General features: G+C 42.8%; 1 long non-coding RNA gene across 1 annotated transcript; it reads left to right on the top strand.

The window, feature by feature from the left end:
- The first annotated feature begins 2,067 nt into the window (after positions 1–2,067).
- LOC112427548 (uncharacterized) lies at positions 2,068–9,576 on the top strand. Its single transcript, XR_003019185.2, has 2 exons — positions 2,068–2,430; positions 9,287–9,576. It is a non-coding gene; the product is annotated as an uncharacterized lncRNA (long non-coding RNA).
- The last annotated feature ends 4,294 nt before the right edge of the window (positions 9,577–13,870 follow it).

The raw sequence follows: 13,870 nt of genomic DNA, 5'->3' as shown, positions 1-13,870 counted from the left end.
TTAAAAAACATATTAATTCAATAATGTGTCTTTTTCTCATTACAAAATAATTCACATACACTGTAGACATTGAAAAATATTAGAAAGTTCCTATAATGAAGTCACCCAAAAATATCTATCATCAGCATTTTGATATGGCTATTATACAGATAACAAAACGGGGGTCGTACTGAGGAAGCAGCTGAGGGCCTGTCCTTTTCTTCAACTTTGTAGAGTACTAAGAACATCTTCCCATGTCTTAAAATAACCCCAAAAGCATGCTTTTTAAATAACCACATAACATTTCATGGGATGTGGATATACTATAAGGTCCAGAAATTGAATTCCCACCTGAATGGCCCTTGTCCCATCTGGCTGAGATCGTCAGAGGTGTGAGTCTGCCATGCACATCAGGCCTGCAGCAGAGAAGCCTGACAGTAAGAAGGCCCTTTGGCCTTGGTCCCCAGCTGGGGGTGAATTTCTCACATTCAAGTTGTAAATGCACCTCCACGCTGTGTAACAGGGTGGAAAAGGCACATTTCCCCTTTGGGATGTACACAACCTCGGGTGGATTTACTATTTACAAAAAGGCAGAGGCTGAACTTGAGTATTCAGGGTCCTAACATGAGTGTCATTGCTTTCCTTGGACCCAGAGCCCACATGGGGTCCTGGAGGAGCCCAAGAATCAAGATAATTTCTGCATCACTGAGTCACCCTGACCTTCCCTCCTGACCAAGGAAGCACATCAGAGGGCAAGTGAGTGAGAATATTACAGCAATAAAATTCACTTACAAACTAGCAAACCCTTGAACTCAATGTCACTCCCAACTGTGGCTGTAAACCACCCAGAGGATGGCCCATGGCTCCAGGCGGGCCCATGAGCCCGAGGCTGGGCCTAGTGATGTGTCTTCTCAGATAACCACCCCCCCTCCTGGGGCAGAGAATCAAGGTTAAAGTTGGATTGCAATGGGACTGAGATGCCGAGTAGATGGAATGCACCCTGACTAGAATGTAGATCGTACATCTAATGAGACAGATCAGATCTGGGAGAAGCAGATTCTCAGAGCATGAGCCAGTTCTTCCAGAATTTAAGCAGATACAGGTGCCAGCCCACCAAGATCTTTGCCAAAGGTATCTTCTTCACATACCTGGAGAGAAAAGAGGGCCTAAAACTTTAAATCTGAGGACTATGTGTTTTCTAAAAGCCAGGTCCCTTGCCAATATGTCCAGATCTTTATCTTGGTATAGTTTATCTAATCAGACAACACAAAGAAGTAAAATTCATACTTCAGAGGAACTGGCGCCATCAAGAAACCCAGGGAGTACCCGTGTGTCTGGATCAAGGGGAGTCTTTCACCTCCACCCGCCTGGGAAGGATTGCTCCATCAGTCAGCTGAATTCCTGAGAATCACAGGGTCCACAGCTTTTAGGTGCATCTGTGGGGAGGTGCCTTCCCTTGTGAATGGGTCCCATGTCAAGAGGCTCATGGACATCACTGAGACCATGGAGCTGAGTAGTGGGCGGATCAATCAGAGATTTGAGTCCTCAGTCCAGAGGGCTTGCTCCAAAGGACATGCAGTCAGCCAGATGTGGAAGAAGAGGAAAGGCTTCCATCAAGGGAAACAGCCTGTCATGAACTGCAGGAAGCTCAGAGAAGCCAGGGAACGCTACTCCCAGAATACAGGGAGCCGTTCTGTGGACAAGCAGTGGAGACAGATGCGAATAGAGCATCCCACCAATAGCCGTCTCCCCACACTTTTAGGAAGTGGATCTCCTCCTTAACGCTGCAGTTGGGGCAGGTCTGTTTGACCCTCAAGGTGCTCAGATCTGCTTGTCCCTGAAGTCTGTGAGAGCAACAACCAGCTCTTCCTTGATCTGACTGGGGAGCTGAGGGGACTCAAAGGAAACCAGTAGAAAGCTTCAAAGTGACGGAGACAGGGGCTGAGAGAGAAACGATGCCAGCATTGACTACTGAGGCTCCTCGGGCAGCTTCTCCAGGCCTGCCTGGGCTTCATTCACTTGGCTCCAACAAGGCTGGGTGAGAGGGGACATTCTTGCTCGTCATCAGGGGCTGCACATGTTAGAGACTCTAGAACATGGAATGTTCCTCTCTCAGCAAGGGAGGGCTGGGAATGTGATTCCAGAGGGCACTGTAACCTGGCCAGCCACAGGGGTAAGAACCTTAGGTCCTGAGTGTGCTCTTTGAGGAGGAGGTTCTGACAGAGTAGGAAGTGGGCTGTGGGGTCACGTTGTTCCCATTCACCACAGTGAAAGCCTGCCAGGAAACATTCTGGAAATGGGATCTACTCTAGAAAATACAAAGAAGATGAGACAGGTAGAATCAAGGAACTAAAGGTAAACAGGCCATGGGATGAAACCACTGAGAGTCAAGAGAATGCCATTCTGAAAGAACATAAGAACAAAAGACTAAACTTTGAAGGTTATTGATAGGTAAAATATACAAGCAAAATAAGCTAAAGGAATTAGAATAGATAAAAGTGAGAGCTGTTAAAGACCAATAAACTCAATAGATAATGAAAATGTAAACACTTATTATCCACAATAGCATACTAGTTAAATTATGATAGATTATATGTGGTGAAATGATAATATATCTCTGAACATAGTGTTCCAGAAAGACCAGCAATGAGCAATACGTAATATGTTCTTGGCATAGTACATGATAAAAGTAAACATAGTACAATTCCAACCTAAATATATATATATACACACATGTACACACACACACGTGTGCATGTAGACAAATATTAAGTATTTATAGAAGTATGTGTGTGTGTCCATGCAAATGTGCACACATAGATAAAAATACAAAAGGAAATACAGCAAAGTGCTAACAGCGGTTAACTCTGGGATTATTACTAATTACTAATTTTAAAAAGAATAGTACTTTTTAAAAACTCTTTACAATGATTCTGAATTACTTTTATTGCCTGAAAAAAAGTTTTTCAAAACTTTTACAAAAAAGTAAAAAGAGGAAGATGTAGGCAAGATGGCTGAATAGGAACAGCTCCAGCCTCCAGCTCCGAGCACAAACGACACAGAAGACGGGTGATTTCTGCATTTTCAACTGAGGTACCAGGTTCATCTCATTGGGGAGTGCCAGACAATCGGTGCTGGTCAGTTGGTGCAGCCCGACCAGTGAGAGCTGAAGCAAGGCAAGGCATCGCCTCACCTGCAAAGCGCAAGGGGGAAGGGAATCCCTTTTCCTAGCCAAGGGAAACTGAGACACAACACCTGGAAAATCAGGTAACTCCCACCCTAATACTGCGCTTTACCAAGGGTCTTAGCAAACAGCACACCAGGAGATTATATTCCACACCTGACCCGGAGGGTCCCACGCCCATGGAGCCTCCCTCATTGCTAGCACAGTGGTCTGCGATCTAACTGCAAGGTGGCAGTGAGGCTGGGGGAGGGGCGACCGCCATTGCTGAGGCTTAAGTAGGTAAACAAAGCCTCCGGGAAGCTCGAACTGGGTGGAACCCACCTCAGCTCAAGGAGACCTGCCTGTCTCTATAGACTCCACCTCTGGGGATGGGGCATAGCTAAATAAAAAGCAGCAGAAACCTCTGTAGATGTTAATGACCCTGTCTGACAGCTTTGAAGAGAGCAGTGGATCTCCCAGCATGGAGGTTGAGATCTGAGAACGGACAGACTGCCTGCTCAAGTGGGTCCCTGACCCCTGAGTAGCCTAACTGGGAGACATCCCCCACTAGGGGCAGACCGACACCTCACACCTCACATGGCGGGGTACTCCCCTGAGATGAAGCTTCCAGAGCAAGAATCAGACAGCAGCACTCACTGTTCAGCAATATTCTATCTTCTGCAGCTTCCACTGCTGATATCCAGGCAAACAGGTCTGGAGTGGACCTCAAGCAATCTCCAACAGACCTACAGCTGAGAATCCTGACTGTTAGAAGGAAAACTAACAAACAGAAAGGACACCCACACCAAAACCCCATCAGTACATCGCCAGCATCAAAGACCAAAGGCAGATAAAACCACAAAGATGGGGAAAAAGTAGGGCAGAAAAGCTGGAAATTCAAAAAATCAGAGCGCATCTCCCCTCCAAGGGAATGCAGCTCATCACCAGCAATGGATCACAGCTGGACGGAGAATGACTTTGACGAGTTGAGAGAAGAAGGCTTAAGTCGATCAAACTTCTCAGAGCTAAAGGAGGAACTACGTACCCAGTGCAAAGAAACTAAAAATCTTGAAAAAAGAATGGGAGAATGGATAACTAGAATAATCAATGCAGAGAAGGCCATAAACTAACAGAGACAAAAACCATGACACGAGAAATACGTGACAAATACACAAGCTTCAGTAACCAACTCGATCAACTGGAAGAAAGAGTATCAATGATTGAAGATCAAATGAATGAAATGAAGCGAGAGGAGAAGTCTAGAGAAAAAAAACGAAAAAGAAATGAACAAAGCCTCCAAGAAATATGGGATTATGGAAAAGACCAAATCTGCGTCTGATTGGTGTGCCTGAAAGTGAGGGGGAAAATGGAACCAAGTTGGAAAACACTCTTCAGGATATCATCCAGGAGAACTTCCCCAACCTAGTAAGGCAGACCAACATTCAAATTCAGGAAATACAGAGAACACCACAAAGATACTCGTCGAGAAGAGCAACTCCAAGACACATAATTGTCAGATTCACCAAAGTTGAAATGAAGGAAAAAATGTTAAGGGCAGCCAGAGAGATAGGTCGGGTTACTCACAAAGGGAAGCCCATCAGACTAACAGCAGATCTCTCGGCAGAAACTCTACAAGCCAGAAGAGAGTGGGGGCCAATATTCAACATTCTTAAAGAAAAGAATTTTCAACCCAGAATTTCATATACAGCCAAACTAAGTTTCATCAGTGAAGGAGAAATAAAATCGGTTACAGGCAAGCAAATGCTTCGAGATTTTGTCACCACCAGGCCTGCCCTACAAGAGACCCTGAAGGAAGCACTAAACATGGAAAGGAGCAACTGGTACCAGTCATTGCAAAAACATGCCAAAATGTAAAGACCATTGATGCTAGGAAGAAACTGCATCAACTAATGAGCAAAATAACCAGCTAATATCACAATGACAGGGTCAAGTTCACACATAGCAATATTAACTTTAAATGTAAATGGAATAAAAGGTTCAATTAAAAGACACAGACTGGCAAATTGGATAAAGAGTCAAGACCCATCAGTTTGCTGTATTTGGGAGACCCATCTAACATGCAGAGACACACACAGGCTCAAAATAAAGGGATGGAGGAAGATCTACCAAGCAAATGGAGAACAAAAAAAGCAGAGGTTGCAATCCTAGTCTCTGATAAAACAGACTTTAAACCATCAACGATCAAAAGAGACAAAGAAGGCCATTACATAATGGTAAAGGGATCAATTCAACAGGAAGAGCTAACTATCCTAAATATATATGCACCCAATACAGGAGCACCCAGATTCATAAAGCAAGCCCTTACAGACTTACAAAGATACTTAGACTCCCATACAATAATAACGGGAGACTTCAACACCCCACTGTCAACATTAGACAGATCAACGAGACAGAAAGTTAATAAGGATATCCAGGAATTGAACTCAACTCTGCACCAAGCAGATCTAATAGACATCTACAGAACTCTCCACCCCAAATCAACAGAATATACATTCTTCTCAGCACCACATCACACTTATTCCAAAATTGACCACATAGTTGGAAGTAAAGCACTCCTCAGCAAATGTACAAGAACAGAAATTATAACAAACTGTCTCTCAGACCACAGTGCAATTAAACTAGAACTCAGTACTAAGAAACTCAATCAAAACCTCTCAACTACATGGAAACTGAACAACCTGCTCCTGAATGACTACTGGGTACATAACGAAATGAAGGCAGAAATAAAGATGTTCTTTGAAACCAATGAGAACAAAGATACAACATACCAGAATCTGTGGGACACATTTAAAGCAGTGTGTAGAGGGAAATTTATAGCACTAAATGCCCACAAGAGAAAGCTGGAAAGATCTAAAATTGACACCCTAACATCACTATTAAAACAACTAGAGAAGCAAGAGCAAACATATTCAAAAGCTAGCAGAAGGCAAGAAATAGCTAAGATCAGAGCAGAACTGAAGGAGATAGAGACACAAAAAGCCCTCCAAAAAATCAATGAATCCAGGAGTTAGTTTTTTGAAAAGATCAACAAAATTGATAGACTGCTAGCAAGAAAAATAAAGAAGAGAGAAGAAGCAAATAGATGCAATAAAAAATGATAAAGGGGATATCACCACCAACCTCACAGAAATACAAACTACCCATCAGAGAATACTATAAACACCTCTATGCAAATAAACTAGAAAACCTAGAAGAAATGGATAATTTCCTGTACATTTACACTCTCCCAAGACTAAACCAGGAAGAAGTTGAATCCCTGAATAGACTAATAGCAGGCTCTGAAATTGAAGCAATAATTAATGGCCTACCAACCAAAAAAAGTCCAGGACCAGATGAATTCACAGTCAAATTCTACTGGAGTTACAAGGAGGAGCTGGTTCCATTCCTTCTGAAACTATTCCAATCAATAGAAAAAGAGGGAATCCTCCCTAACTCATTTTATGAGGCCAACATCATCCTGATACCAAAGCCTGGCAGAGATACAACAAATAAAGAGAATTTTAGACCAATATCCCCAATGAACACTGATGCAAAAAATCCTCAATAAAATACTGGCAAACCAAATCCAGCAGCACATCAAAAAGCTTATCCACCATGATCAAGTGGGCTTCATCCCTGGGATGCAAGGCTAGTTCAACATACACAAATCAATAAACGTAATCCAGCATATAAACAGAACCAAAGACAAAAACCACATGATTATCTCAATAGATGCAGAAAAGGCCTTTGACAAAATTCAACAGCCCTTCATACTAAAAACTCTCAATAAATTCGGTATTGATGGAATGTATCTCCAAATAATAAGAGCTATTTATGACAAACCCACAGCCAATATCATACTGAATGGGCAAAAACTGGAAGCATTCCCTTTGAAAACTGGCACAAGACAGGGATGCCCTCTCTCACCACTCCTATTCAACATAGTGTTGGAAGTTCTGGCTAAGGCAATCAGGCAAGAGAAAGAAATAAAGGGTATTCAGCTAGGAAAAGAAGAAGTCAAATTGTCCCTGTTTGCAGATGACATGATTGTATGTTTAGAAAACCCCATCATCTCAGCCCAAAATCTCCTTAAGCTGATAAGAAACTTCAGCAAAGTCTCAGCATACAAAATTAATGTGCAAAAATCACAAGCATTCTTATACACCAGTAACAGACAAACAGAGAGCCAAATCATGAATGAACTGCCATTCACAATTGCTTCAAAGAGAATAAAATACCTAGGAATCCAACTTACAAGGAGAACTACAAACCACTGCTCAGTGAAATAAAAGAGGACACAAACAAATGGAAGAACATACCATGCTCATGGATAGGAAGAATCAATATCGTGAAAATGGCCATACTGCGCAAGGTAATTTATAGATTCAATGCCATTCCCATCAAGCTACCAATGACTCTTCACAGAACTGGAAAAAACTGCTTTAAAGTTCATATGGAACCAAACAAGACCCCGCATTGCCAAGACAATCCTAAGTCAAAAGAACAAAGCTGGAGGCATCATGCTACCTGACTTCAAACTATACTACAAGGCTACAGTAACCAAAACAGCATGATACTGGTACCACAACAGAGATATAGACCAATGGAAGAGAACAGAGCCCTCAGAAATAATACCACATGTCTACAGCCATCTGATCTTTGACAATGGAAAAACAAGAAATAGGGAAAGGATTCCCTATTTAATAAATGGTGCTGGGAAAATTGGCTAGCCATAAGTAGAAAATTAATTCAAAATAGATTAGAGACTTAAATGTTAGACCTAAAACCATAAAAACCCTAGAAGAAAACCTAGGTAATACCATTCAGGACATAGGCATGGGCAAGGACTTCATGTCTAAAACACCAAAAGCAACAGCAACAAAAGCCAAAATTGACAAATGGGATCTAATTAAACTAAAGAGCTTCTGCACAGCAAAAGAAACTATCATCAGAGTGAACAGGCAACCTACAGAATGGGAGAACATTTTTGCAATCTACTCATCTGACAAAGGGCTAATATCCAGAACCTATAAAGAACTCAAACAAATTTACGAGAAAAAAACAACCCCATCAAAAAGTGGGCAAAGGATATGAACAGACATTTCTCAAAAGGAGACATGCATACAGCCAACAGGCACATGAAAAAATGCTCATCATCACTGGCCATCAGAGAAATGCAAATCAAAACCACAATGAGATACCATCTCACACCAGTTAGAATGGCAATCATTAAAAAGTCAGGAAACAACAGGTGCTGGAGAGGATGTGCAGAAATAGGAACACTTTTACACTGTTGGTGGGATTGTAAACTGGTTCAACCATTGTAGAAAACAGTATGGCGATTCCTCAAGGATCTAGAACTAGAAATACCACATGACCCAGCCATCCCATTACTGGGTATATACCCAAAGGATTATAAATCATGCTCCTATAAAGACACATGCACACATATGTTTATTGTGGCACTATTCACAATAGCAAAGACTTGGAATCAACCCAAATGTCCATCAGTGACAGACTGGATTAAGAAAATGTGGCACATATACACCATGGAATACTATGCAGCCATAAAAAAGGATGAGTTCGTGTCCTTTGTAGGGACATGGATGCAGCTGGAAACCATCATTCTCAGCAAACTATCACAAGAACAGAAAACCAAACACCGCATGTTCTCACTCACAGGTGGGAATTGAACAATGAGATCACTTGGACTCTGGAAGGGGAACATCACACACCAGGGCCTATTACGGGGAGGGGGAAGGGGGGAGGGATGGCATTGGGAGTTATACCTGACGTAAATGACAAGTTGATGGGTGCTGATGAGTTGATGAGTGCAGCACACCAACATGGCACAAGTATACATATGTAACAAACCTGCACATTGTGCACATGTACCCTAGAACTTAAAGTATAATAAAAAAAATTAAAAATAAAAAAACAAAGTAAAAAGATGTCTTAAAAATGTATCTATGGATAAATGAAGTTATTTGTTGTTTTAAAGTTATTCTACTAGAGGCATTTAATTTTTACTTGGAGAAATGTTACAGAAGGAGAAATACTTCAAATGATATTCTTTATATAATATGAGGATATAATATTAATTTATTCTTTAGAAAGTATTAGTTCATGCACACTCTTGCCCAGGTACTGGGAAGGTAACAAACCAGACAGACACCTGTCCTCCATGATCTCATGTGGAAGTGGGAGCTGATCACCGCATATGCGTGGACACGAAGGGAACAAGGACCGCTGGGCCTACCTGAGAGTGGAAGATGGAGGATGAGGATTAAAAACTACTCATGGGCTATTGTGCTTACTACTTATTATAGACAAAGTAATCTGTACACCAAACCCCCATGACACGCAATTCATCCATATAAAAAACCTGCACTTGTACCCCTTGAGCCGAAAATAAAAGTTGTAAAGAAAAAAAATTTATATTCTAAGGGTTACACAGTAGTTGGGAGAAATACACAATCAATAAAGAGTATGCTCAGTGGTGAGAAGGGCAAAAAAAAAAAAAAAAAAAAAGCAAAAGGGATGGTTGGTTCTAGGAATCTGCTGTCATTTTAAATAACCAAATGGTGAAGAACAAGTCCCCGAGAAGGTGACTTTTGGGCAAAGACCTGGAAGAGGTGACGGCGCCATCCTGTGGACAGGTGTGTAAAGGCATCCAGGTAGGTGAGCCAGTGTCTGGCATGGCCAAGGAGGCAGGAGGCCGGTGTGCCCCACGGAGTAGGGGGAGGGGAGTAGGAGATTAGGGCAAAACGTGACTTTGGCTATGACTATGAGTGAGCTGGGAGGTCTGGAGGTCATACACTGAGAAGAATAAAGCAAAGGGTATCGCTGGCCAGGGCTGCGCATGCCCAAATGCACCTCCTTGCCTCTCTGGGACCCTCTTTCAGCACCATTGAAGTGTGCAGCTCAGGGCTCCCATTCAAACTTCAGCTAAGGGGGATGCAAGTTGCTGGGGGCTTATCATCATGTATTTCCATAAAATATCAGTCAGTCAAAGTAAAACCAAATTCAAATGGCACAATTTGGAGGAACAAAATATGTTTAAAAGAACTTGAACAAAGATACAGGCATCGTAAGTGGGAAGCTTAAAGCAACCATGAAGCTGACTAAGCACACATTGCCAGGAAGCAAGCAGGGAGCTCAGAGCCTCAAGATGTGGGATATTGTGAAGCTGATGCCTTTCAGGTGACATCTAGGACACTGAGTTAAAGGCAGCAGGTCGTCCAACCTGACCATCACCATGAAAGTTTCCCAAAATGGGTTGTGTGACAGCCTTACCACAGCCAAGGCAGGACAGACCATTATTTGACCAGAAGCTTCTGAGAGAAGCAGAGTTGAGTTGCCCCCAGACCTAGACACAGGTAGCATGGCTGGGTAGGGAGGTCCAGGGTGGACATGGCTCTGGGCTTGGGAATCACCCTGGGGTCATGACCTTAGTCGATTAGTTTGGTGGTGCATCTTTATCCAAAGATGTGGTGCTGCCTCTTCTCAGTGCATTTCATGGTCACATATTCCCAGCAGACCCGGAGTTAAAGGGAGCTCTACAGCAAGCACAGGATCCACTGAACTCCAGACTGCCATGCCCAGTGGCCTCCTCACTGCAGCTTCGCCAGGGAAGGAAACTACCCAAACCTCAGGAGAACACAGGGGCCACTACCCATTCCCAAGAATGACACAGAGCTGAATGGGGGGAGGCTTCCCGGCCAACATCAGCATCCGCCGTGCAAGCGGGGACTCCTCTGGCCAGCTTGGCTGCTAGGTTCAGCTGAGTACACCCAGATGGACCCCTCAATGCAAATTCTCCCTGGTCTGAATGAAACGTAGCTCTCTCAAGAGGGAGCCTGGGAAACTGGAGGGACTGAGGACCTCGAGAAATTTCTGTGATTATTTCCATTTTTGGTCTCCATCATCAGGAGATTGCAGGTTTCAGTTTTTAAAATATTCTCTTTAGTCTTTCTCCAGCCATTATTGATGGAGAGCTTGTTAGGTCTAAAAAATAAGACTTCTTGGAATTACAGATTGAATCATGGATGAAACCTGTTAACAAGAGGGCTATCCTGACACATTCTTCTAGGATAAACCCTCAGCTCAGTCTTACTTTCCCAGTTTCTGAGAACCATTTTAGGGAAAGTCCCTGCTTCTGTGCACAGAATTAACCAGTGCTACTGTTCTGGTGGTCGGGCCGGTTGAGCCACTGTGTTATCAGTGGAGCCGCTCTCGTTATTGTACAGAAACAGACGCTTTCTGCCTAGGGAGGAAGAAAGGGGACCATGGCTGAGTGGCGCGGAGAAGCGCAGCCTCACCTCGCTGGCCAGGCCCTGACTGTGGGTCAACACCAACAGTTCCTGGTGAAACGTGATACTTGACACCCTTCCTGAGGAGCTCAAGGCTGGAACCTAGAGATTAGATGCAGCTTTACGAGGCAGTCACTGGAGCAAGGCGATAGAGCCGTGATTCACGCTGCCCCCCATGAGACTCACCAGGCCTCATTTGTCCTTTCCAGGGAGTGCTAGCAGCCATCACAGTGCCCAGCACTTTGCCATTTACAAGGAACTTCTGCGTTGATTATTCCCTTTGAGACTGAGGCCAGTGTGTGAGGTTGTTAAGTGAAGACCACATCAGGAGAGCTAAGCAACTTGCCGGAGGTCGTGAGAGGCAGAGTGTCGGGGCCTGAACTTCTGACCCCAAGTGGACTCTCTTGGGGAACCTCCCGTTCCTCCGCACTGCCCTGCTGTAGGTGAGCTCACACTGTCAACAGTCCACCACTGCTCATACTGTCCACATAGTCCACCACTGCCATGTACAGACGCCTTCTCTAGGAATCTAAATTGATTGGCTGAGCCTATGCATCCTTCAAAACAAGGAGTCTCCCCAGCAGACTTCCTCCTACCTGCAGAGGTGAGTTAGTCCCCTCTTCTCTGTGCTGGGCCTGTCCTGTAAGTGCTCACCTATTGTTTCTTACTACTTTGTACTATAAGTGACTTATTTGCATGTTGAGCTTTTAGCCTGTGAATTCCTTAGGACAGCAACTACTTCTGGACAGGTGGAGAGAGCAGAGTTCTGGAGCATGTGGTCTTTGGAATATGGCTGCCTAGGATGGGATCCAAGGCTCACCAAGTAAGAGCACTTATAAGAAAACTGCTTCGCTCTCTGTGCCTTCCTCCTCCCGTCTGTAAAACAGGGGTGAGAACAATTTTGCCAACCTCTGGGATTATTGTGAGGATGAAAGCAGCTAATCATGTAAATCACTGGAACAAACATTCTAAATGTGCATGCATTGTAAAATTGATCAATTAAATGTAGTATATTCATGAAATGGAAAAAATATTCTCCAGCTATTAGCAGGAAACAAGCACATCTAAACCCAGCATCATTGTGCTCAGTGTGATCACCATCATCATCATCATCATCGTGTTTGCATCCTGAGCTTCTACCACAGCCGACCACACAGCAGGTGTTCCATAAAGGCATGTCAAGTGAATGAACAAATGAACGTACTGACCAAACAGCTGGTGACTTTCCCTTTGAGACTGAGACCAACGTGTGAGGTCTCAGCCAGGGGAAAACAGAAATGTTCTTAACCTCATCTGGGGCAGTCACAGCTGCCTGGACCATATCTAAAAACACTAGGATCACTGCTTCCTCAACAAAAGAATACACAGGAAATTCAAAGAGTTGAATTTAGGGTTCTTAAGTTAATTTACCCAAATGAAAAGCAAAGGACTCCATGCCAAAGAGTCAGGCTGACTTATTCATTAATAAATGTTGTGCAAACTAAGAAACTTTGTTACTGTCAAGGCAAAGTTGCCTGGCTGGAACTGCTTGGAACGCAACAGAAGCCCCAAGCACATTGATATAGGATGGAAGAGCCTGGAAGGGAATCCGATATATCCTTCCTCTCTCTTCTTAGGATGTTTTAGAGCAAACTAAAAGGGTAACCACCACAGAAAACTACCTACAGAGAGATTTTCACACAAGGCTCTCTCGGGTGTGCATGTACGTTTGTGCAGTTCTTTATGTGTGCTCTATTGAGTCATTAAACGGAAAGGGAGCAGTTTCAAGAAACTTGTAAAGGGAAATGGGATGTTTACATTCATAAGCTGTCATTTAAAAAAATAATAAAGTCAAGTCTTTTGTGTCCAAAAAAGCAACTATCAAAAAGGAAGAGATCTTTTGTAAAAATCAGAAAATGCCAGAATCTCAGATAAAGTACCTGACTTTTGTATACCATATTCCATTTATAAAGCTCTTTTATGTGATTTAATTTTTGAAAGACTAAAGATGAATTTTTATAAATAAACACTATAGTAACTATCAATGATCTCAAACAGAAATATGTCAGAATTTTTACTGCAGTCTTTTTTGTTATAGTGAAAAATCTGAAATAGCAGAAATGCAAATGAATAGGTGAGTTGGTGAATTAAATGTGGCATATTCATACAAAGGGAAAATACCACAGAAAAATTGTAAAATTATATATACATGTATGTGTATGTCCACAGGAATAAATTCCAAAGACAATTTAAGTGTAAAAAAGGAACTATCAATATGAATAGTGACATTTATGGTGTGATAAAACTTTTACAAATTTCCGTTAACTTCCATACGGAAACAAAGTTCCATAAACTTCCAATGATATGACTGACCATAGCAGCAGGGTAGTTTTTTTTTAATGTTCCAAACTCCTTAAAACTAAACAGAGCAAATATG

Source organism: Macaca nemestrina, chromosome 9 (genome assembly GCF_043159975.1).
Source record: "Macaca nemestrina isolate mMacNem1 chromosome 9, mMacNem.hap1, whole genome shotgun sequence".
NCBI classification, from domain to species: Eukaryota; Metazoa; Chordata; class Mammalia; order Primates; family Cercopithecidae; genus Macaca; species Macaca nemestrina.
The sequence above is the reverse complement of the archived record's forward strand: the minus strand, read 5'-3'. Positions and strand labels throughout refer to the sequence as shown.